Source organism: Leuciscus leuciscus (assembly GCF_965113295.1).
Source record: "Leuciscus leuciscus genome assembly, chromosome: 15".
NCBI lineage: Eukaryota > Metazoa > Chordata > Actinopteri > Cypriniformes > Leuciscidae > Leuciscus > Leuciscus leuciscus.
In genome coordinates, this window is record NC_138739.1 from 19,615,945 (window position 1) to 19,639,265 (window position 23,321).

A 23,321-nucleotide genomic window follows, 5' to 3' on the forward strand; every position below is an offset into this window, starting at 1 on the left:
TACTGCCTCGACATGTCTGTTCGACTATATTATATTTGAGTCTGATACTGCCTCGACATTTCTGTTCGACTATATTATATTTGAGTCTGATACTGCTTCGACATTTCTGTTTGACTATTTTATATTTGAGTCTGATACTGCTTCGACATTTCTGTTCGACTATATTATATTTGAGTCTGATACTGCCTCGACATTTCTGTTTGACTATTTTATATTTGAGTCTGATACTGCCTCGACATTTCTGTTTGACTATTTTATATTTGAGTCTGATACTGCCTCGACATTTCTGTTTGACTATATTATATCTGAGTCTGATACTGCCTCGACATTTCTGTTTGACTATTTTTTATATTTGAGTCTGATACTGCCTCGACATTTCTGTTTGACTATTTTATATTTGAGTCTGATACTGCCTCGACATTTCTGTTTGACTATTTTATATTTGAGTCTGATACTGCCTCGACATTTCTGTTTGACTATATTATATCTGAGTCTGATACTGCCTCGACATTTCTGTTTGACTATTTTTTATATTTGAGTCTGATACTGCTTCGACATTTCTGTTTGACTATTTTATATTTGAGTCTGATACTGCCTCGACATTTCTGTTTGACTATTTTATATTTGAGTCTGATACTGCCTCGACATTTCTGTTTGACTATATTATATTTGAGTCTGATACTGCCTCGACATTTCTGTTTGACTATTTTATATTTGAGTCTGATACTGCCTCGACATTTCTGTTCGACTATATTATATTTGAGTCTGATACTGCTTCGACATTTCTGTTTGACTATTTTATATTTGAGTCTGATACTGCCTCGACATTTCTGTTTGACTATTTTTTTATATTTGAGTCTGATACTGCCTCGACATTTCTGTTTGACAATTTTTTATATTTGAGTCTGATACTGCCTCGACATTTCTGTTTGACTATTTTATATTTGAGTCTGATACTGCTTCGACATTTCTGTTTGACTATTTTATATTTGAGTCTGATACTGCCTCGACATTTCTGTTTGACTATTTTATATTTGAGTCTGATACTGCTTCGACACTTCTGTTCGACTATATTATATTTGAGTCTGATACTGCTTCGACATTTCTGTTCGACTATATTATATTTGAGTCTGATACTGCTTCGACATTTCTGTTTGACTATATTATATTTGAGTCTGATACTGCCTCGACATTTCTGTTCGACTATATTATATTTGAGTCTGATACTGCTTCGACATTTCTGTTTGACTATATTATATTTGAGTCTGATACTGCCTCGACATTTCTGTTTGACTATTTTATATTTGAGTCTGATACTGCCTCGACATTTCTGTTTGACTATTTTATATTTGAGTCTGATACTGCCTCGACATGTCTGTTCGACTATATTATATTTGAGTCTGATACTGCCTCGACATTTCTGTTCGACTATATTATATTTGAGTCTGATACTGCTTCGACATTTCTGTTTGACTATTTTATATTTGAGTCTGATACTGCTTCGACATTTCTGTTCGACTATATTATATTTGAGTCTGATACTGCCTCGACATTTCTGTTTGACTATTTTATATTTGAGTCTGATACTGCCTCGACATTTCTGTTTGACTATTTTATATTTGAGTCTGATACTGCCTCGACATTTCTGTTTGACTATATTATATCTGAGTCTGATACTGCCTCGACATTTCTGTTTGACTATTTTTTATATTTGAGTCTGATACTGCCTCGACATTTCTGTTTGACTATTTTATATTTGAGTCTGATACTGCCTCGACATTTCTGTTTGACTATTTCATATTTGAGTCTGATACTGCCTCGACATTTCTGTTTGACTATTTCATATTTGAGTCTGATACTGCCTCGACATTTCTGTTTGACTATTTCATATTTGAGTCTGATACTGCCTCGACATTTCTGTTCGACTATTTCATATTTGAGTCTGATACTGCTTCGACATTTCTGTTTGACTATTTCATATTTGAGTCTGATACTGCCTCGACATTTCTGTTTGACTATTTTATATTTGAGTCTGATACTGCTTCGACATTTCTGTTTGACTATTTTATATTTGAGTCTGATACTGCTTCGACATTTCTGTTCGACTATATTATATTTGAGTCTGATACTGCCTCGACATTTCTGTTTGACTATTTTATATTTGAGTCTGATACTGCCTCGACATTTCTGTTTGACTATTTTATATTTGAGTCTGATACTGCCTCGACATTTCTGTTTGACTATATTATATCTGAGTCTGATACTGCCTCGACATTTCTGTTTGACTATTTTTTATATTTGAGTCTGATACTGCCTCGACATTTCTGTTTGACTATTTTATATTTGAGTCTGATACTGCCTCGACATTTCTGTTTGACTATTTCATATTTGAGTCTGATACTGCCTCGACATTTCTGTTTGACTATTTCATATTTGAGTCTGATACTGCCTCGACATTTCTGTTTGACTATTTCATATTTGAGTCTGATACTGCCTCGACATTTCTGTTCGACTATTTCATATTTGAGTCTGATACTGCTTCGACATTTCTGTTTGACTATTTCATATTTGAGTCTGATACTGCCTTGCTACTCCTGTTTTAATGATTGTTCTCAGCTTTGCTGTTTCTGTTGTGTTTTATGTGTTGCTATGTAGGTACTATTTATATTTTTATTTTTATTTTTATTTTTATTTTAATCTTTAATCTGGTTGTTCAACCAAAGCACTGTAAAGCACTTTGGTCAGCCAAGAAAAAACAGACAGGGCTTATCATTACTATCAAACACCCCCCAGTGTTGAATTTTTTATTAAACATCCTCCACAATACATTGACACCGGATGCTTGTAGGAACATTGTTAATGTAATCTCTTATATTGGTGTACATTGCTTGTTAACTGACTGTTTTTTAAACTTAAAAATTTCCCGGAGTTCTCCTTTAAGCATTATAATTTATTAATGTGAATACTGAGAGCACTGTATATATTGTCTTGGTAGTAATGGTATCAAGTAATTCCTATAAATGTGAATGTAACGTGTAAATATTCTGTTGCAATAAAAAACTTATTTCGAACAGATGTTAATGTTCAAGAATCTTTAGTTTATTTATTGTAATGAATTTGTATGAGAAAAATAGTGTTATGTGTTGGCCAAGTATTTATGTACTGCCCTTAAAGACCCACTCCGATGAAAATCATGTTTTTCTAGGTGTTAACATGTTCTTGTGGCATTTTTCTGATGTTAGAGGACATATCTTGAGAAAAATAAGCTCAAAGTTGTATTTCTGAGTATTTCTGCATTCAAATGGCTGTGAATCAGTAGCAGACGCTAAAATGCCGGCTGAAATAGACTGGAGTTGTGACGTAGTAACTCCACTGGGCGGGGCCACAAGCTCATACTCCCCTCCGTCCTGCCCGCTCAGGTTCTGAGGAGTAGAGAAGACGATGGCAGATCAACACCTATGTGCGGTAGCGGGTTGCAATGCTAAGAGGAGAGATATTGGTATTAGCTTTCATGCTTTACCAAAACATGTTGCTGTGAGAGATGAATGGATGAACGCCCACAACGCAGAGGCGAATTGCTAATGAGCTACTGCCGCTCTGCTGAAGCGAAGTCCCAGAAAACGGCACAGGTTTTGTGATTTTGGCTAAAAACGGCATAATCATCATTTAAAGACCACTGAGAATGTTTAAAAATAGCTCAAAATATGATCAGAGTGGGACTTTAAAGAACTTCTTGACATTGCTAGCCTAATTTCTATTTAACTGTCTTCTTTTTCAGTAATTTAAACAAGTAACTTATTAAATGGACCGTGTAAGTACTGGCTGCATAAATGTGTACAAAATAATGAGCTAAAGTAAATCACACAAGACCATGCTGGTAGACCAGCACCATTAATGAGACCTTGCTGGTAGACCAGCATCACCAGCAAGACCATGCTGGTAGACCAGCACCATTAATGAGACCTTGCTGGTAGACCAGCATCACCAGCAAGACCATGCTGGTAGACCAGCACCATTAATGAGACCTTGCTGGTAGACCAGCATCCCCAGCAAGACCATGCTGGTAGACCAGCATCACCAGCAAGTCCATGCTGGTAGACCAGCATCACCAGCAAGTCCATGCTGGTAGACTAGCATCACCAGCAAGACCATGCTGCTAGACCAGCATTGTCTTGCTGGTCCACCAGCTAAACCAGCACCAAACCAGCATAAACCAGCATAAACCAGCATAGACCAGCATAGACCAGCATGGAAATTGTGCTGGTCTATGCTGGTTTTTCCAGCAGGGCAACCAACGGTTACCAACGGACTTCGAAGCTGCTCATCATTGTCTGTGGTAAGTGACAGTGGCTTAAGTGAATACCGGTAGGTCTGCCCCAGTGTTTTGGGAAAAGAATGGTAATATGGATATTGTAATGGTATAATTAACTGAAAGGACCACGCCAGTTTTCAAACAAGTATATTTCTGATGATTCCTCATCCCCAACATATCCATGTAGCAGCAGCATTCATTCTCTACTAGTTTACTTAGCTAGCTTTAGCCGTTTTAGCTAATTTTGGGGGTTTCTTTAAACGGCCATAACTCCTCACAGGAATGGGGTAGAGACTTTTTTTATGCTCTACGAGAGGTATGTGTCCTATATGTCCATTTTGCTTCAACCGGAAGTTGAAAAATTATGAAAATTTCAACTGGACTTGCTAGGTAAAGAAATAGATATGAGAATAAATGCTACTATGGGATCCGTTTGGAGCGAGGAATCATTTGAAATACACTTGTATGAAGGCTGGTGTGGTCCTTTAAGTGTTTTTCATGTCAGACGAATAGTAGGCTAGTAAGGATAACTAAAGGCTGTAATAAATGTTAGCCGCCGTTAGCAATTAGCTACATGTCCAGTTGTTATGTTCAGGTTTAGTATAGCTAGTTAGCTTGTGGCATGAATGGCCACACAAAAACGATATGTAGCTATATTGGATATCAGACTGTAGTGTACACAATACTGAATAATACAAATGGTCTGTGGGATAACAATACCTAGCTGAAGTGGAAAAGATGTTACCATACCTTGTAACTGCTGCCTACTACAAGTACGTATTCTACCTGCCCCACTACCTAGAAGCTATGAGAAGCTTGCCTACACTGGCTCCAAACATCTATAGGGAATTCAAGGATTGGAAGTTTACTGTACGTCAATCAGATGGAGGGTTCAGTGGTGTCTGGACAGACATGGCACTTGAAATGTTATATAGTGCTTATGTTTAAAGTGTTTGTAATAGATCAGACACATTCACACTAATATCTGTCTTTATCATTACAGTATCAGATCTTCACCCAGGTTATATAGTGCTGATGTTTATAGTGTGTGTTATAGATCAGACACACTCACACTAATGTCTGTCTTTATCATTACAGAGTCAGGTCTGTCTGCAGGTGCTATAACAGGGATTGCTGCTGGTGTTCTGCTGGTGTTTGCAGTTGCTGGTGTGATTTACCATTGCTGCAAAAGTCCTACGGGTAAGTATCACCACCGGTTCACATAATTTGGAAATAAACCTGAGTAAAGTGTGAATACTGTTAAACAATAACAGATGAAGGGCAGACACTGATCTACTGTGATCTGCATCTGTGTGTCTGTAGAAAACTCAAACTGAACATAGTAACTGCAGATAAGACAGTGTTTGATCTCAGCAACAATTGCACCATTTGTTGTGTCTGTGTATGATGTGCCCTCATTAATCTATAATGAAGATATTAAATATTTTATATACAGTATATATATTAAACACATTACAAAGAAGCTGTTTAACTAGACTGAAGAGGCATCATATCCTGGACAGATCAGGTCACGTATTTCTTACAACTAAACATAAAATAAGCTTATAATAACAATTAATAATAAAATAATGAAATTACTGTATAGTTAATTAAAAGCAACATGGTACTTCTGCGTACTACTGCGTACACAAATCTGCACACTGAACAATTTAAGAACGGTACAAGGCAAATGTTTAAAATTAGATAATGAAGATGTTTGGTCTAATGAGATTATTTAGCAACTTCAGCACAGACTAAAATTACTGGAAGAACACTTTCTCCATCCAGTACGATCTGATCTGATTGGCTGGCTTTATTCGCCTTCTAAAAGTAGAAGCACACAGGTGTGTTTATCAGTACATCTGTTACAAGATACCAGATTGATACAGGAAGTGCTTTTGAGTATGAAATTATGATTTGCTTCAGTTTTCAAAGGTAGTTTTCACAACAAATCTGAGATTTGTGAATCTGAATATATAGCAACTGTAGACAAGAATAACTGTGATCGGCTGCTTTAGATGTCGGTCAGATTGATCTTCATATTCTTGTATGCCAGTGAAAAATTTAAGTTTTACAAAAGATTAAATTATGTGTTTGTTTCCAGCAAGGGAATCAAAATACTGCTCAGGATGGACAAACACTGTAAGATGTGTGATATGGATTCATTCCTCTTGTTCATTCAGACATTATTACAACATTAACACCATTAATAGGAATATAAAGATAAAGATGACCTCGATGTCTTTTTAATTTAACTTTACAATTTTGTCAGATTTTCTTGGCTTCACTACAGATAATTCTTACAAATACTTTTCTCTGTGTGACACACTGACCTTCATTTAGATATTAACCTTGTAATAATATATTCAATATATATTCTGTATATAACATACTGTATATTCTATAATAACTTGCAATTTAAAAGAAAGATTTGTTTAGTTTTCACAGATTTAATTATTGTATTTAAATATTGTGTATAACATATTAAATATATATATATATATATATGTATAATATATTAATTTTCCCTTTTCAGTAGATTCTTCACTATTTGAAACACAATAAACTCGGAGTGACACTTTAAAGGGATAGTTAACTTTGAAATAAAATTTTGGTATGTTTTAGCTTACCTCAATGGCATCCAAGATGTAGGTGTCTTTTTTTCCGCAGTAGTTTCAATTTTGATATTTTTAGGTCAAACCGTTCTTGTCTGTCAGTCATATAATGCAGGTCGATGGTCACTTGTCTCAAACAGCATGCACAGAGTCCAAATTAAAACAATTCCACATTGTCCAAATTAAACAATTCCCCATCGTAAGTACACATTGATGGCCTAAGACACGAAACGAGCGGTTTGTGTGAGAAAACGAACAGTATTTATATCGTTGTTACCTCTTGAACACAGCCGCGTCCAAATGATCTGATGGCGCGGGCGGGTATAGATATATACACTAGATGTCACCTTGGCTACTGCAGTTCATTGGAACGAAACCGTAGCCAAGGCGACATCTAGTGTATATATCTATACCCGCCAAACCGTAGCCAAGGCGACATCTAGTGTATATATCTATACCCGCCAAACCGTAGCCAAGGCGACATCTAGTGTATATATCTATACCCGCCCACGCCCTCAGATCATTTGGACGCGGCTGTGTTCAAGAGGTAACAACGATATAAATACTGTTCGTTTTCTCACACAAATCGCTCGTTTCGTGTCTTAGGCCATCAATGTGTACTTACGATGGGGAATTGTTTAATTTGGACGATGGGGAATTGTTTTAATTTGGACTCTGTGCATGCTCTTTGAGACAGTGACCATCGACCTGCATTATATGACTGACAGACAAGAACGGTTTGACCTAAAAATATCAAAATTTAAACTACTGCGGAAAAAAAGACACCTACATCTTGGATGCCATTGAGGTAAGCTAAAACATACCAAAATTTTATTTCAAAGTGAACTATCCCTTTAAAATAAAATGAAGGAATCTATTATTATTGGCTGTATTCATTAAATGTACATAAAAAAATAAAATAATATATATATATATATATATATATATATATATATATATATATATATATATATATAAAAAAAAAATTTTTTTTTATCAATGCATTGAGAATTTTTCAATGGTCTGTTAAGCAAGTACATTTAACAATGAATGAAAAGCTCCATTGTTTAAACAAACAGTTTAATTAATACAGCAGGAGCCCTGACTCTGTTGATAACACTCAGCATTAAATATTTTTGTTAATATGGCTTCATTAGTTAATTTAATAAACACTGTTAATACAGTAAATTGAAATGCATCAGGCAGACGTAAGACCGTTTCTTTCTTTTTTTAACTTCTTCATTCTTTCTTTGTTTTCTCACAGATGATGCGGAAAAGAACGAAACAAACGATCCTTAGAAAGATTAGACTGGCCAACAATGATGATTTACTGTAACAATATACACATTAACAGTGTTTGAAGTCAACCCATGTGTGCTTTTGAGATGTGGAATTAATACATGAAGAGTTTTGTTAAATTTGGCATAAACAGAAAAAAAAATTGTTCATTATGAAGTTAATGTAACACTGTCTTCTACACTTATGCTGATCATATTGTTCTTGTATTAAAAGTCAGTTTGACTGCTTTATGGTGATTTGTTACACTTTGTAAGAAGGCTTGATTATTGTACATTTTTTACAGATTATATCAGAAATTCTCAAACTGAACTTGATGTGTGTATATGCTTTTTTCTTGATGGCTTATTTTTTATTTGATGCTCTTGCACTGTTACATTTGTTTGTTTTTTATTCAATGTATTCTTAAATACTTTAAATGATTGCCTTCTTAAAAACCTTGTAAGAATATAGACACCATGCTAATTGTTTTTTTTCTCAAGTAAATCTGTCTCTGTCTCCTAATAAGATGTGAATATGAAATCTTAAATGTAAAGTGACTGATTTCATGAGGACTGAAGTGATAAAAGCTCAGAGTGTCGCTCTGATATTCTGTGTTCATACTAAAGTTACAAATCTACCTTACTTTCTGAACAGTTTTTTCAGGCCTCATTGTGAATGAGTATTATGAAAATTAATGCTTGTTTTTCCATAATTGTGTTGCATGTTTGTGTTCAAAATAGTATAATAATGGATTTAAAGAATTCAGTATATGACTCTGAGACACATACTGATTTACAGTGTTATGGAATATGCAATTATTTATTATAATTATGCCTTTTGGTATATGAAGTACTTATGTGTCGTAGTAAACCACAGTTGTAACTGTATTAAGAAAGTGGTTTTATAAAGAAAGACACCAGAAGTTGTTAAACAATTTATTAAGAAAGTGTTATATAATGTAAGACACTTGTAATAATCATTGTAACCATATATTGAGAAAATGAAAGAAGAAGAAAAATGCAAGCATTACCGTCTATGTGTTGCGGACGAGATACAGAAGATACAGCAATGAAGAAAAGGTCCAGAAGAAGGAGGACGAAGAGGCAAAGGCTTTAATGACCAAGTCCTAGGGGGTTTCCAGGAGGAGATTTCTGAAGATGATAAAAAGATGATGGACTTTAAAAAGAGCTGGAATGACATGTCCAGTCAGACGCTGATTCGCCAAGGATGGCCTCTCCGGTGTTAGATGCCTTGCCATTGTGCCTCATGAAGTTAAAAGCTTGTAAATTATTTGGATTTGATTTACTTTTATTTTTATTTTATATATTAGTACCTTTTATGTAAACTAGTTCATCTGTATTTAATAAAAAATATATATAATTGAAATTAAGAAGCTCGCCTGCCATAAGTCTCTGTTTTACAAAAGATTGAGTGATCTAAATATTGTAAGTATGGAAATTCAAATGCTTATTATTTAGGACATATTTGACTTACTTTACCTAACCTGAGAATAATTAAAATAAGGTAAAAGGTGTTTAAAATGAAGCACCATAAAACAATAGTGAGTAAAAACTCTTTATTTGAAATGCCTTTTTTTTTCTTTTATACAGTGATTTACTATGTACTGTACACCCAACAAATGTCAATACGATAAGCAGCACATAATTTGTAAAGAAACAGAATCAGAGAGAGTTTGATCATTGATTTGCGGTGAGACATCTAAACCACCTCCGTCATTTCAGATTTATGTAAGGAACACAAAAGGAGAAAAACAAAACCTGATGTTTCAGATGCAAAAACTGCAGGAGCTCAAAATGAACAAATGACAGAAATTTGCTGCAAATTCAACAATAAATATTACGGGTTATGAGTCAGTGATTCTCACATTGAATGATGGTCTTGTGTTTAATGGAGGGTCTCTATTTTATTATGTCATTTTAGAAGACAAGAGCAGCATTCATAACAGTGACAAAAAATAAAAGCAAGTGTGACTGTGGAAACAACATGTTCAACATCAGACACCAGGACAAGAGCAAATACTGGGTTAAATACAAATAAGTCATTTAGCACAGGAAGCTGATGATATATTTATGGAATAACAGCTCTGTATAGGCAGCGTCAGTCCTGGAGTTCCACTTTCCTGCAGAGTTTCGCTACAACCCTGATAAAAACTCCCCTCTAGTAATCCTGAAGACATTGGTCAGCTGTTCAAGTGTGTTTGATCAGGGTTGGAACTAGACGTGACAAGTCAGATAAGCTTTTCCACTCTTGCAAACAGAGGTAGGTTATGAGGTGTGGAGAGACATCATGTATCACTGGAACATGAACAGACAGGGACCAATTTGCAATTAATATAAACTTTCTGACAGTGTGTGTGATATCCGACAACTTTCCAAGAAGTGGCGCAACTGATTTACATATATCGCGATAAATATGTACAGGAATTGAGGCAGTAGCCAATGACAGCACTAGGAGTAAAAGCTGCAGGATTGTGTACGAGTATACAAATATGTACGAGTATCGTACAAATTTGACAACTTGTTAAATCTTGTGAATTATTAAGACTTTCAGACTATGTTTGTACTGATTGGGATATGGGTTTTGTGAGAAAAGTTTTAAGAAACAACAAATGCTTGATAAAATGTTTGATTTAGGGTTAAAACCCAACACATACATACCATTGTGAATATTTGCCTTTGCAGCTTTCCGTCTCCTCCGTTTACTTCTCCTCAAACAATAATGGGCTGACTGAGTCCGAAAGGCTCTTTTGGTCTTTTCAGCTGGAAAAAGAGAAAAGAAAATATAATTATGTATAATATATAGGATTATTTAAAGGAAAAAGTACTGATTTACCTTACAAATATTGGATGTTACATTAAAGCGTTAAAAGCATGGCAAGTGTTGTGGTTAATATGCATTTACATCAAATATCACTTTAAAACTATCAATACAGAGGTAAAAGCATGGTAAGTTTTGTGGTTACTGTCCTTTTACCACACCCTATCACAGTAAAACTAGGGTTACTGTGGTAAAAGCATGGTAAGTGTTGTGGTTACTGTGCATTTACAATAAGTATCACATTAAAACTACCAATAGTGTGGTAAAAGCATGGTAAGTTTTGTGGTTACTGTCCTTTTACCACACCCTATCACAGTAAAACTAATGTTACTGTGGTAAAAGCATGGTAAGTGTTGTTTTTACTGTGCTTCTACTACAAATACAACTTTGGAACTAATTGTACTATTTTTAATCTGATATGAATATCTAAGCCTATAGCACGTCACGTGACAGGCAGTGTTTAATCATATATTTTGAATTAGAAAGCAATGAAACGCAAAGTCTCCGTAGAAATGGCAGATATATTTGGCAGATTAATATCGACAAACAGAAAAGACATTATATCACACATTATTAGGACAGCGTATTTATGTATTTATTTACTAGGCTACTTACCAACAGCTGACACACGTGAACTGATGCCAAATATCGCGATGTGTTCGGAACGAGACTTCTTCAGCGCGATTTCCTACTAATAAAATATCATTTTAAAAAGATCAATAAACAGCAAAACAATCCAGCTTCCCTGGCAATAAGACCGAAATAATAACATAAAAAAAAAAACACATAAACCACGATAAGATCTCGTGAATAAATGTTGATTAAACAGCTTCTCTGCTGCAGCCGACAGGCAGAAATAATCGAGCTGTAATCACGAAAGACGAAAAATTACGAAATAAACGTGTCCGTGGCACGAATCAATAGATTAAATTACGTGACCATATCACGAACGTTGGAGTTATCCGTGGTCTCACCACAGACTCAATCCGTGCTCCTATCACAGATTTTAGATCTGACTATATAGCCAAGCGAGCAATAGGTGTAAAACGCCATCAAACTGGATTTTATGATGACAGGACAAGACAAAATTGCAACACAGTCGACATAAAGCTTTCAAGTCTCTAAACAAGTGAGCAACATCACACCATCCAGTGAGTGAGGTCAGGTTGTTGAGGTCCGTGGTGCCATCACGGGACTTCAGTTTGGCTAACAGAATCAGACTGAATTTTTATGATGGCTGGACAATGTAATAGCTACAATAACAGAGAGGTTAAAGTCTTTATGGTATTTGGTGTTGGAAAATAAATAAATACTTAAAATGTTGTGTTTCCAAATGAGAAAGCACGTCCATTGAGTGAGATCTGTTCTCTGTCATTGAAACGGGTATCCGTGTGTGGACCACGGAAGATGAGTGTCATTGACTTGCGTGTTGGAGTTATCCGTGGTCTCACCACAGACTCACTCCGTGCTCCTATCACAGATTTTAGATCTGACTATAGCCAAGCGAGCAATAGGTGTAAAACGCCATCAAACTGGATTTTATGATGACAGGACGAGACAAAATGTCAAGTTAATTACATGCCATTGCAACACAGTCGACCTAAAGCTTATAAGTTCCTAAACAAGCCAGCAACATTACAACGTCCATGAGTGAGGTCAGGTTGTTGAGGTCCGTGGTGCCATCACGGGACTTTGGTTAGGCTAACTGAAACAAACCGAAATTTTATGATGACAGGACAATGCAATAGCTTCAATAACAGTCAGGTTAACGTCATTATGGCATTTGTTGTTGGAAAAGTTCACAAATACTTCAAATGTTGCGTTTCCAAATGAGAAAGCACGTCGATTGAGTGAGATCTGTACTCCGTCATTGAAACGGGTATCCGTGTGTGGACCACGGAAGGTCAGTGTCATTGACTTGCATTGGAGTAATATCCGTGGCCGCATCACGGAATTTGGGGCGATTCCGTGATGGCTCCACGGATTTTGAGTTAAGGGCACGTGGACATTTCACGGAATCCTGTGAGACCAGGTTGCATAAAATAGTTACATTTCCACATTTTGTTCCTCCTCTACCAACCGAGGGGGGAAAGTTTTCCGCAACACCAACGGGATAAGTTTGACACTGAAATCTCTTTCAGGTACACGATGGAGCTGTCGAGCAGGTGCCACCAAAGTTCTATCGAAAAACTATGCGAAGATAAAGGAGGCACTTGCAAATATAGCCAGGTCAGATGAGGAAGAAAGAGACACCAAACATGAAGCAGGGGTGCTGTGCGCTAAGTTGAAATATCTAGAAACTGCATTTATGGCCTGTTTCTGGGATACAGTCCTTGACAGATTTCAAGCAACAAGCATAATGCTACAAAAAAAAGTGACATCAACATTTTGACAGCAGTGAGACTACTCGAGTCATTGCGTGCGTTTGTTTCCACACAACGTGATCCGTTTGAGATGTATGAAAAAGCAGCTCTGAATGTAACAGGTGTGCTCCACACCTACAAGTGCGATCTACAACGAAGCAGAAAACGGAAAACCTCTGGAGATGGAGGGAGTGAGCCTAAAGAAGATCCAAGCAACCTACATGATGGGAGGAAGAAATTCCAAATAGACACGTTTTATGTTGTCATAGACAAACTGGTTAGCTGTCTTGATCATCGCCTGTCTGCCTACAAGGAATTGACGGATAAATTTGGAGTTTTGTTCATGTCAGAAACAACAAGCAACAGTGAAGTCACAAAACACGCCAATGCACTACTCTGTGCATATCCATCAGACCTAAACAGCAGCTTTGCCAACGAGCTCATACAATTCAGATCATTCATGTGTGAGCAAGACAAGTCGCCATCAAAGATGCTGAACACAGTGTTGGAACTTGGCCTGCAATCCGTCTTCCCTAATGTGTATGTGGCCTTGAGGATGTTTCTCACTTTGCCAGTGACAAACTGTGAAGGGGAGCGCTCGTTTTCCCACAAGGCGAGAATTAAAAATGAACTGAGAACAAGGATGAGTCAACAGCGCTTGAACTCTCTGGCAATTCTGGCAATAGAGTCAGATCTCAGAGACCTGGGGCCTCATTTATAAAGCTTGCGTACGCCAGTTCCTGCGCAAAAGGTGGGATTTATAAAGAAAAACTTGACGGGAAAATTTGCGCACCTGCACGCAAACTCTGACCCATGCGTACGAATGTTTTGGAGATGGAGCACTTTGGGGACACCGATGGTGAGCTGGAGTTAAATGTATTTTTGGTCACTTTTATACAGAAAATCTAAAGAAAATTAAACATATACAGAAAGATTATACAAATACAATTTCAATCACCAAGCCTTTCACTTGAAGCAAATATCCATTCCTTCTTAAATGTCCGCGGCAGCGAGCGTGTTGAAGTGAAACTGACGCAAATAACAGTTTAAATAAATAAAAATACTTCTGATATAAACATTTATATTAAATATGCCATTCAAATTAATGGAGTTAAACACTTAAATATGAAATCATTACTGAAGTTACAACATTTTTTTAAATTCAATCATTAGAAATATTTGTTGTGGATGCGATTGTTTTTGAACACTTTTCCTGTGGCGTGCTTTAATGTTTTAACCACAGAGATAATTGCTTATCATGATAATACCAGATTGTCTGAGAAAATAGTTTCGTACAAATAATGCCCAAGGCCTATCTGTTTCCATTAAAAATATAAATCAATTAAAAATACAATTCGGCAAGTGGAAAAGATTGAGAAAAACTTTCTCTGAAATGTATTTTACACTATTTGATTTATGTAGGCTATTCAAAAACAAGGCAAGGATAGACAACTACTTGATTTGTATTAATGTAATGTTTCTTGTACCGTTAATATCATTTGCATATGATTATTCATCCACGTGATAACGTTTAAGTTATCACGTGGATGAATAATCATATGCAAATGATATGTAGATGAGGATCTGCATAGTAAAACTAGGCGTTGTAAGCTCCATATATGGTTATTTCGGGTGGAGACGCATGTACACACAATCTTCCGCTGACTGGGATTTATAAAGTGAATTCTGCGCAGGTTCTGGCGTACGCACGGTTTTATAAGTCTGAATATTTTTTTTGCGTACTCCATTTTTGGCTTTCGGGCGCACGTACACTTTTAGTAAGGTTCCTACGCACAGTTTTATAAATGAGGCCCCTGGACTTTACTGAAGTCGTGGAGGAGTTTTCTAGGAGAAAGGCCAGAAAAAAGACTGTTGCATAAGGTCCCAGGCAGTAAAGAGTCCCTTGTGCTGTTAAACTGGTGGATTTCCACTCTGTTAGTAAGGAGGGTGGCCAAGAGGGGGAGGTGTGTTATGGATCTGTGAAGGAGGACTCAAATGCAGGATGACAATTAACAGCTTTATTGATAAACAGATGACACGACGAGGTGGGAGAAGGTAGCAATCCAAACAATAGGTAGAGATGAGACAATGACAACAGCAGAGCAGCAGATGTAATGAGGTGTCCGTAGGCTGGAGTGAAGATATGGCAGATCAGAGTGAGACCAGAGGTAACCAGCTAAAGCCAGACAGGAACTTCTTACAGCTTGACGCTCTGGTATCTCAGGCTGAGAACAGGGCTGCTTGCAGGACAGGATTTGGACAGGACTGGAACAGAGAACAAGACGGACAGAGACAATGGCAGTAACCAGAGCACTAACAAACTTCTACAACAAAACACTAACAATTTAAGAGGAACGATACTAAGACACAGTAGTACTCTGAGGTACAACATTTAACGAACTGGCAAATACAAGAGGGAAAGAGCAAACATATAAAGGGAGCTAAGAACATGAGGAACAGGTGAGCACACTCAGACAAACAAGGACTTAATGAGAAGACAGGTGCTAACACTCAAACAAGGGCTCAACTAAACAAGGGGGCGTGGTAACGGGAAACAAGGAGGAAGGGACAGAGGAGCACATGGCAAACACAAAGACACAGCCACGTGTTTAAGCACAACATAAACATAGAAACATTAAACGGAGACAACACAGACAAAGCTGCCAGGGCAGAACCCTGACAGTACCCCCCTTCTAAAGGACGCCTCCAGGCGTCCAAAACAGGCAAAGACCATGGAGAGAACAACTGGGGGGGAGGGAAGGGCATAGACATGGGAGTCCCAAACTGACCAGGGAACACAAAAGGTGGCATATGGCAGGTGGGAACAGAACCGGGAAAAAGATTAGGAGCTGACAAAGGGGATACTGGCTTATAACCAGGAAACACAGTGGGTGGAATGGGAACACTGCCTGGGACCAGGCACTTTGGGGACCAGGAACTGGCCTAGCTCATCTGGGCTTCCAAGGGGGGTTGACAGACCTAGGGGCAAAGACAGGGCTGGTAGGATCGGGGAAAGTCTTGGAAACAGGTAAGGGGACTGACTCGGGGACGCCCTCCTGGGCTGTGCAGACATGCACGGGGACTGACTCAGGGACGCCCTCCTGGGCTGTGCAGACATGCACAGGGACTGACTCGGGGACGCCCTCCTGGGCTGTGCAGACATGCACGGGGACACCCTCCTGGGCTGTGCAGACGTGCACAGGGACGCCCTCCTGGGCTGTGCAGACTGGAGCAGAAGGCTTGGAAACAGTGCTTTCTGTAGCCTCAGCGGGCTCTGGGACAGCACCTTCTGTAGCATCAGTGGGCTCTGGGACAGCACCTTCTGTAGCATCAGCAGGCTTTGGGACAGCCCTTTCAGTAGCATCAGCGGGCGCTGGGACAGCATTTTCAGTAGCATCAGCAGACGCTGGGACAGCGCTTTCAGTTGCATCAGCGGGCTCTGGGACAGCGCTTTCAGTAGCATCTGCGGGCTCTGGGACAGCGCTTTCAGTAGCATCTGCGGGCTCTGGGACAGCGCTTTCAGTAGCATCTGCGGGCTCTGGGACAGCGCTTTCAGTAGCATCTGCGGGCTCTGGGACAGCGCTTTCAGTAGCATCTGCGGGCTCTGGGACAGCGCTTTCAGTTGCATCAGCGGGCTCTGGGACAGCGCTTTCAGTAGCATCTGCGGGCTCTGGGACAGCGCTTTCAGTAGCATCTGCGGGCTCTGGGACAGCGCTTTCAGTAGCATCTGCGGGCTCTGGGACAGCGCTTTCAGTAGCATCTGCGGGCTCGGGAAACACCCTCTCTGTAGCGGCAGCGGGCTCGGGAAACGCCCTCCCTGTAGCAGCAGCGGGCTCGGGAAACGCCCTCTCTGTAGCGGCAGCGGGCACGGGAAACGCCCTCTCTGTAGCGGCAGCGGGCTCGGGAAACACCCTCTCTGTAGCGGCAGCGGGCTCGGGAAACGCCCTCTCCGTAGCGGCAGCGGGCTCGGGAAGCGCCCTCTCCATAGCGGCAGCGGGCTCAGGAAACGCCCGCTCATTAACAGCGGCGGGCTCAGTTAACGCCCTCTCAACAGCAGGCTTGGGACTAGTGGACAAGACAGGATTAACAGGCATCTCCAGGATCTTGACAAGACTAGTTAGAAGTTCAGATAAAGCCTCTGCAGCAATGACAATAGGCATCTTGGGACTGGGATCAGTAAACATAACAGGACTGGTAGAGGTTGTCTTGGCGGGAATGACATCGCTTATCAACGGCATGGGAATAGAACTTACTTGGCTTGACACCTCAGAAACCACTGGATCTGGGGCTTGGGAATGGAGAAATGTAGACTGTTCAGCACATACCCTTCTCTTCTTCCTCTTACGACGAGCTGATACTGCTTGCTGGGCTGTTTCATGAGGAACAGATGGAGACTCAGATCTTGAAATGATCGGGAGTGACAATTCTCTGAGAGATGACTACGGTGGATCTGACAGTGTCTTGAATAACAGACAGTGACTCCGATCTTGGAGTGACTGGGGCTGGCGTTATCGTCTGAGAGGTGACTGCGGTTAATTTGACTAAGTCTTGAATAACAGTTAGTGACTCAGATCTTGAATTGACTGGCGTTATTGTCTGAGAGGTGATAGCGGTAGATTTGACTGAGTCTTGAATAACAGATGGTACCTCAAATCTTGAAGTAATTGGCATAGTTGACTGAGAGATGACAGCAGTTGACTTAGCGGTGTCTTGAATAACAGATGGTGAGTCAGATCTTGAAGTGATTGGCATAGTTGACTGAGAGATGACATCAGTTGACTTAGCTGTGTCTTGAATAACAGATGGTGAGTCAGATCTTGAAGTGATTGGGACTGACCTGGATGTCTGAGAAGTGGTGGGGGTTGGTTTGACTGGCTCTGAGGTAGATGTGGTGGACTGGACTGCCCTATACCGTCTGGATCTCAGTCTCCTCGTAGAAGCCAAAGGAGGATCATAAATGTGACGAGACAGGCGGGGAAAGTTGAAGGCAGATGCAGGTGGGCTTGGCGGCATTCCCCACTTACTGCGATTACCAAGGTAACTAACGAAACCCCAGAAATCCAGAACACGGAGAGAATCCATCTCCCATGCAGGCAAGGGGTCATCCAGGCAGGAGTTAAGGGCCAGTTTGTTCTGTTATGGATCTGTGAAGGAGGACTCAAATGCAGGATGACAATTAACAGCTTTATTGATAAACAGATGACACGACGAGGTGGGAGAAGGTAGCAATCCAAACAATAGGTAGAGATGAGACAATAACAACAGCTGCAATGAGGTGTCCGTAGGCTGGAGTGAAGATATGGCAGATCAGAGTGAGACCAGAGGTAACCAGCTAAAGCCAGACAGGAACTTCTTACAGCTTAACGCTCAGGTATCTCAGGCTCAGAACAGGGCTGCTTGCAGGACAGGATTTGGACAGGACTGGAACAGAGAACAAGACAGACAGAGCCAATGGCAGTAACCAGAGCACTAACAAACTTCTACAACAAAACACTAACAATTTAAGAGGAACGATACTAAGACACAGTAGTACTCTGAGGTACAACATTTAACGAACTGGCAAATACAAGAGGGAAAGAGCAAACATATAAAGGGAGCTACACTCTAAAAACTCCTGGGTTATTTCTTCAACCCATTTTCTGGGTTATTTGTGTTGGGTTAAAATTATGGGTTATTTTTTCAGAGAGTAACCATTTTCTGGGTTATAGGGCTAATATTTTGACCCAATTCATGGGTTGTTTGGGTTTCTGGGTTATTTTTCAAAGAGTAACCCATGTTCTGGGTTATAGGGTTGGCTTTCTCTCTCTCTCTCTCTCTCTCGCAGTTGTTCTGGAATTTTCTCACAACAGTGTTTGAAATAACCGTCGCTTCGCGCTCGATCCGTTTTGGCCTGTGCTTCATCGGTGCAACTTCATCTATATTCAAGGTAAGAGAGTATTTTCAGTGTTGATGTAATGTTAACTTTTCTGTGTCCATGTCCCTATTGCTAGTTTAGCACCATTTGCTAAAAAAAAAAAATAAAAAAAAAATACGTTGCTACGTTGAGACTAGCGTTAGCCGTGGTAATTCTGTGGTTGGCATGTAGCCGCGGCTATCACGACAACATCTAGGTCTAGGACAACTCGAGGTAACGTTATCGCACAAGCGGACGCGATTTTGAACACGGTCCTGAGCCGTTGCTGGGTGCCGCGGACAGACCGCCGCTGTGTGTGTGTGTGTGTGTGTGTGTGTCCGTTACACTCATAGAGAATAATGTGTTCGAATTTTAAAGACGCGGCGCTGCGCTTCGCGAGCCCCTTGAGAGAGTGCACGTCCGGTGAGCGATACCTCGAGTTGTCCTAGACGCGACGCGGCGCTTCTCGTCCGGTGTGCGAGCCCCATAGCTGCGGCTACAGAGCGACGAGGCAACACAATAGTTGAGTTATGTTTACCAGCTGTGCCGTGCTTATCATATTATACAGTGCTCTACTGGCTGAAGTAACGTTAGGTAGAGTTAAAGAAGCGGGTCAAGTCTTCAAATTGTTGCTAACCTCTATATTGCTATGTTTTCTCCACAGTTTTGTCGCTGATAAGCTAACTGAGTGGCAGCTGTCTGAGCTGACAGAGAATTTTAGAGGTGAGCATTTTACTCTTATTGCCCTTATATCATCTCTCTATACCTACTTTTTTTTTTTAATAAGACTTAAATGTGTCAGTGCAAGATTTTGTGAAAGTCACAACTTCTTCGACAGTGGGGTATGTACAACCCTAAAAGATTACTGTGCCTTGTCTTCAAGCTGTTATGCATAAGAATGGGCTGTCATTACACTTTTTAATGAAAGAAAATATGTCATTCACACAAAATGGGTAATGTTAATGCTGCAAAAGAACCACATTAGTTAACTAGCAATTTGGGCCACGTAAAAAAATAAAAATAAAAAAGCCACTGCATTACCTTAAAAGTGATTATTTGTTAGCTTGATAATGAAAGAGTGTCTGGTGAGTGGTTCACAATTGTCTCGACTTATTAACAATACTCATATTGTCTTGTTTTCTGTCTTTCAGATAGATGAGGAGGCATTTCTTCTCTTTGATGAGGACACTTTCAAAAATCTGGCCCCAGGCTTAAATTTCTGAGGCTCTTCTGAGAATTGTTGTTTATTTTTCAATTTTTTATTTCTAATATTGTTATTACAGTGTGACCTAAAATAAATATGAAAATAAACATGTCCAAGTGTGTGTTTTTTCTTATAGATTTTTATTTAATGCAATAAAAATGTAAAAGTGCTTGAAGTGTGTAATATAATGTAAAACAAAGTTTTATTTTCTGAAATAAGGCATACTGGGATAGTGACCCAAGTTAGGTTATTTTTGACCCAACTCCTGGGTTAAAAAGGGACCAACTAATTTTTGGGTTATTTCTACCCAGATGTTGGGTTTTTTAAACCCAACATTTGGGTCAGGTATTTAACCCATAATGTGGGTCAAAAAGCATAACCCAATTTTCTGAGTTGAAATAACCCATAAATTAGTTGGTCCCTTTTTAACCCAGGAGTTTTTAGAGTGTAAGAACACGAGGAACAGGTGAGCACACTCAGACAAACAAGGACTTAACGAGATAACAGGTGCTAACACTCAAACAAGGGCTCAACTAAACAAGGGGGCGTGGTAATGGGAAACAAGGAGGAAGGGACAGAGGAGCACATGGCAAACACAAACAAAGACACAGCCACGTGTTTAAGCACAACATAAACATAGAAACATTAAACAAAGACAACACAGACAAAGCTGCCAGGGCAGAACCCTGACAAGGTGATGCAGCTGTACCCAACTTAAAATTGTGGTCGCTGTAGGAGGCTAGTTCGAATTTGACAGACTGTACAGACATGACTAGTTATTCTTAGTTAAGTTATTAGGCTATATTTTCATAGATTTTAATCTGCTTTATTCCAATAAATTCTGTTGATTTTGTTATTTGATAGTTTCCATTTTGTCTTTTGTTTTATAGATATTTATAGATCTCCTTTACTATCACAGTTAACATCATAAGAAATGGAGTTGGAGAAAGTGGTTTTGTTTTAAACTAAAGAAAAACCCAGAGCTTCCTTTTACTGTTTCTAAAAATTAAGATGCTGTGTTAGTTTGGGCCACAAGCCTACGAGAGGGGAGGAGGACCTCCAAGATTTTGTGCCCAGGGGCCTCTGATTTCTAAATCCGTGCCTGATCGTGGAGTAAAAGAATAGCATCCACAGTGGAAGGTTTTAACCCAGTCCTCCTCTCTTCTATCACTCTTCCCGCTGCGCTGAAGACACGTTCGCTGCTGCGATTTTTCTCTTAATATTCTCCATTATTTGCACATGAGGTGAATCGTGGGTTGCGCTGACGGGAAACCTGTGTGTGTGCGTGTGTGCGTGCGTGAAACTGTCATGTCAATCATATGTCAGTGTAATTATATGATTATGAAAGTTATGAGGTTATGAAATGTCTATGTTTGTTTTTCTATCGTCGACGTCAACTTCTCATATTTTTTTTATTAATGTCTAAAAATATAAAAAGAAGGATAACCCAAAAAAGGCCTGAGGCCCTGCCCACATGTGAACTATGACGTGAAAATTGGCCCGAAGCCCGGCCCTAGGGGTGTGAAAAAGTCGGGGCCTGTCGGGCCTAGCTGAAATGCAGGGCTCTAAATCATTCCCTTCCGAATCTTGCAGAGACTGAGATCTGTTGGATGAAATATGCAATTGATTCTGTTATGATTCATGTCTTATATAAGCAGGCTTATATTAATTATAATCTTAACTTTGTGTAAAGGAAAAGTGTTTTACTTTAACCATGTAATACCTTTATGTAAAAGACAACACTGTAATAGGTTTTTAAAAGGAAACCTTTATAAATGGAAAACACTGTTCTAGGTTTTTATAAGGAAACCTTTATAAATGGAAAACACGGTTAGGTTTTTATAAGCAAACCTTTATGTAAAAGAAAACACTGTACTAGGTTTTTATAAGGAAACCTTTATAAATGGAAAACACTGTACTAGGTTTTTAAAAGGAAACCTTTATAAATGGAAAACACTGTTCTAGGTTTTTATAAGCAAATCTGTATGTAAAAGAAAACACTGTACTAGGTTTTTATAAGGACACCTTTATGTAAAAGAAAACACTGTAATAGGTTTTTATAAGGACACCTTTATGTAAAAGAAAACACTGTAATAGGTTTTTATAAGCAAACCTTTATGTAAAAGAAAACACTGTAAAAGGTTTTTATAAGAAACCTTATATGGAAACACTGTAAAAAGTTTTTATAAGAAACCTTATTGTTAAGAAAAACACTGTAAAGAGTTTTTATAAGAAACCCTTGAATCTGGTTCATTAGAAAAGACACTGAGACTTTATAAACATGTGTATTAAGAAATTGTCTTTAAGAAAGACACTGAAACTGTTATTTTAAAATTCTTTATTGTGAATATGGTTTATTAAGAAAAGACACCACAACTGTTGTTTGTAAAAACATTTATTAAGAAAATGGTTTATAAAGAAGAGACACTGCAATTGGTGATGTAAAGTCATTTATTGAGAAAATGGTTTATATAGAAAAATATACCACACTGAATGTTGTAAAGCATTTATTTATTATAGCAGAGTAAAAAGAAATTGAAAATGTATTAGAAAGAGCTGTGCCAAAGAAAGAAGAAAAATGCAAGCATTGCCCGTTTGATGATGAGCATGAGGAGTAGGAGAAAGGCAGAGGATCCAGAGCCAGCAAGCAAAGGAGAACAAAGGAAAGAGCTTTATATATGAAGTTTGTAAGGGGGTTTCCAGAACTGAGGACAGTTCAAGACTTTGGATTGGACAGATTGTCTGTGAAGGACTGAATCTGTGCGGAGGGAGTATGGACTATAAAAAGTATTGTCAGGAATGTCAAAAGGGAGACGCG

At 38.9% G+C, this 23,321-nt stretch overlaps 1 protein-coding gene and 1 long non-coding RNA gene across 2 annotated transcripts in view; one reads left to right on the plus strand and one right to left on the minus strand.

The window, feature by feature from the left end:
- Positions 1 to 23,321, minus strand: part of LOC309474918 (uncharacterized protein) — a gene marked incomplete at its 5' end in the record, with an annotated part of 216,662 nt that overhangs the window by 78,497 nt on the left and 114,844 nt on the right. The window lies entirely within an intron of this gene.
- LOC309475698 overlaps positions 5,290 to 23,321 on the plus strand; it is a 246,011-nt gene continuing 227,979 nt past the window's right edge. Inside the window, exons 1-2 of the long non-coding RNA XR_014197785.1 lie at positions 5,290 to 5,512; positions 8,192 to 8,442. This is a non-coding gene — a long non-coding RNA (uncharacterized lncRNA). The remainder of the gene's footprint in view (positions 5,513 to 8,191; positions 8,443 to 23,321) is intronic.